We start from the raw sequence: 3,773 nt of genomic DNA, 5'->3' as shown, positions 1-3,773 counted from the left end.
TGGCCACTGCACTCCAGCCTGGGCGGCAGAGCGAGACTCCGTCTCAAAAAAAAAAAAAAAAAAAAAAATGAGAAGAATAATAACAGTAATAATAGTAACTTCCTCATAGGGTATTGAGGTTTTGTCATGAGAGGGTTAAATGAGCTAACAGATTTGAAGCACCTGGTACATGGTACTATCATATATAATTTGTTATTGTTGCCATTCACTATAAATCATAAAGACATTTGTTTTAGTTTTGCACCAATTTATATTCCTTTTTCTCTTGCCTTCAGGTTGAATTGTTCGGGGCTTGGGCTCACTGGATCTCAACTCAATTGAAATAAGAGGAGAAATGAAGCTGGGCACCATGGTGTGTGCCTGTGGTCCTAGCTATTCAGGAGGCTGAGGTGGGAGGATTGCTTGAGTCCAGAAGCTGGAGGCCAGCCTGGACAACATAGTGAAATCCCTCTCTCAATTACAAAAAGAGAGCGAGAGAGAAGAGAAACGGAAACCAGAGCTATGCTGCTGTTGTTACCAGCAAACCCCTAGTCTTTTTCCTTGAAGTCATCACATGCCAGGGAGTATCTCACTAAGGTTCCTATTAGTTCTAGAAAAGCACATTGGTCCAATTTAACTAGTGGATCCTTTCCCTTTCCACCTGTGCTATTCTAAAACAGCTCTTTTCTTCCTTTCATCTCTGCTTTCTGTGGGGTTTGTGTGCCATGTAACCACACCACTTTTCTCTCCTTCACCTTTCTCTTCCTGTTTTCTCTGCTCACTTCACACTTCATTTCTCTTCAAAGCATGCTCTTGGTACTATTCCAGCTCTGTCACCTGATTCCTTATCACTGGCCCCTTGGAATAGCCTAAGCCCTGATCATTTGTGAGTTGGCACCATCAGTATTCGATACAAATCCAATTGCAGAGCACACTTCACCCATCCCTCCTTCAAGAATGTTTCTAGTGTTAAAGACAAGAGTAGCTTCCTCCCCAGAGAGCAGAAGGCCAGGGGCTACCCGCCTCTCCCACCCCAGTGACTCAGGTGGTTGCTCAGAGAGGGAGGCAAATGCTGTCTGCAAGAATGTTGCTGTTGCTAAGAGAGAAGGACAGAGAACTAGTTCCCTATCACAAAGGGCAGCCAGGAGAAAAGCCCCTGTAGGATGGATGACAAAGAAGAGTGGGGAAGAGTCTGTGTCTTGCTATTTTACTGCCGGCGTGTGCACATTAGCTGCTTCAACCACTGACTATGAGATCACTGGTAAGGTTTTTAATAGCAGCAGTCCTTATTTTAATGTCTTTGTGGTTTTTAAATTCTGCCTTAATGGGGGGAAAGAGTATGTAAAATTCAGGAAACAAGTTCCCATTATTGCTATAACTTTGGACCCACCAGGTGTCAAAGCACGTAGCTGCCTCTGCGGTGACTGTTTACCAGCCTAAGTCCCACAGAAGATGCAGGGTGGGATGTGGATGGTGAATTATTAATTTTTGCCTCCCTGCTGGTACCAGTCTCTGGCACAGAGAGGAGTTCAGTGAATAGAGGATGCAACAGAGGATGTCAAGAAATCCACAATGCTGAACTTGGTGTATGTGAACCTGACCTTCAGGTGCCCTCATTCATTGTACCCCAGCACCGGCTGTGCTTTCCTGCCTCTGAAACTTGTCACTCTCTCTGCCTGAAAAGAACACGATGAGCCCTCCCATGGAAATGGGATGGTTTCTAGGTAGGTCTGGAAAAGAGCAGGCTGAGGAGTTTGAATTGCATTAAATAGGCCATGGGGAGTCACTGATGGTTTTTGAGCAGAAGACATTGGCATAATTTGAAGTAGGACCTCATTAAGATCTGCATGAACGCCAAGAATGCAGGTTGTGGTACTCCCCAGGCCCCCACCTTATATTCTTCAAAATAAAACAGTACCAAACTGTAAAACATAAAACATCAGATATGTTGACATTGAAAAAGCTTGATTCTAGACCTTCTGAAGCCAATAAGAACTTTTTCCAGGCCTTTCTCTGTTTCTTACCAACAAAGACTGAAATGAGTCTCTTTCTTTACCATAGAACATTCTCCTAGAAACTTATAGAATTTTATAAGTTTTGAACGTAGAGATTTAACAAAATAAAGTGGCCATTGCCCAACTGTGCATTTTCTTTATACAAAATTAGATAATGATGTAACATAATTATTTCAGAATAAATCCTCTCACTTTTTGCTGCAGCCTCACAGAATGCACCAAGAATAGCCTCATAGCAATGTTACAATGTACGTGTAAAGTGTCTTTCTTGAAGCACTTAAAAGCTACACTGACGAAATTTCAAGGGAATCTTGATTTCGTACATTTGATACATTAGATTAGAGCCTTCCTAAGTTTAGTGGATGATAATGAAAATTGTTTACAAGCCACATCATCATATTCCAGCACTCATTTTCAGCATAATGGGGGATGTGGTGAGCATTAGCATTACAATATGACCAGTTAAATCCTTCAGGTTGCCTAATTCTGGATTAACAGCAAAAGGGCGTTGACTTCACAGGGGTCTTCCAGCCCTGAGCTTTTTTAACAAATTAAATGTGAAAAGGAGATACCTAAACTTTCATTGATAAGAAATAAAAATGAAAGCTAAATCCATAACCCGTCGCAATCAAATCTCTTTAAAACATAGAAACCCTCTTTAACACAAAGGTCTTTATCTTTTTGACCATAATGCTTTAATGAAGTACAACTATTTCTATGTAGTCTGCCTCAAATCCCACATTAAACAAAGGGGGAAAGTTTCATTATGTTTCAGGTTTAACAACCCAGGATAAATTGGCTGTGTTTGTCTGTTATCCATCACCATTGTTAGAACTTAAGTCTTTGTTACTGACGGGTAAAACTTAGCTGGGCAGATCAATAGAATTAGTTCTCCCCTCAGACAATAAGAAGTATGAAGATAATAACTAGCAATGACTTAAAAAAAATGTCTGCCTTTCATTAGCAGTTCATGTTCCAGGAAAGGCTTTCTGAGCTGCTGAACAAAAGATTGCTTCCAAGGTTCAACAGCTTCATGTATCAGAGAAATTTTCTGCAACTCTGAAACCTATAAATGTCTGGCCAAAAAAAAAAAAAAAATATATATATATATATATATATACACACACACACACACACACACAAACACACACACACACATATATATATATACACACACACACACTATGCACAGTTTACTCTTAAAACCATAAGGAAGCCTTTATAACTAAGGTGATCAATGCTAAACTCTGCATTACTATATTGAAGGGCATCAACAGCCATAAGGTCAGAATAGAAAGTAGAAAGTACACACTAAACAAAATGCTTCAGCAACAAAAACAGCTTTGCTCTTAGAAGACAGACTTCTCTGACTGGCTTTGCACTTTGGCCCCACATGGTTTCTTTGGAAAATACTTGTCATGAAATTTTATGATCTGCTAACAAAAAAAAAAAAAAAAGTGTAAAAATATTCCTTCTTACCTACCTCACAAGGATGTTGGGAAGATTAAAATTAGATAGTTGTGAAAGTTTCTAATTCTCCTAGGAAAGCCTGCAGAAATGCTTTGTGGATAAACCCCTTTGTTGCAAGCTTAAAATAGTCGTAATGAACCCATCTCAGCCTTCTCCCATTAAAAGCCCAGGATTATGCTGATCAAGCAGTCATTTCCCTTGTCTCTGAATAGCTCTTTTAAATCATTCCACTCATAGCCCAAAAGTATTTAATATATGACTGACAAAAAGGAAAAAATAAAACAAAACCACATAGTTTCTACAAACCCT

Source organism: Papio anubis, chromosome 6, assembly GCF_008728515.1.
Source record: "Papio anubis isolate 15944 chromosome 6, Panubis1.0, whole genome shotgun sequence".
In the NCBI taxonomy this organism is placed as follows: Eukaryota; Metazoa; Chordata; class Mammalia; order Primates; family Cercopithecidae; genus Papio; species Papio anubis.
The sequence above is the reverse complement of the archived record's forward strand: the minus strand, read 5'-3'. Positions refer to the sequence as shown.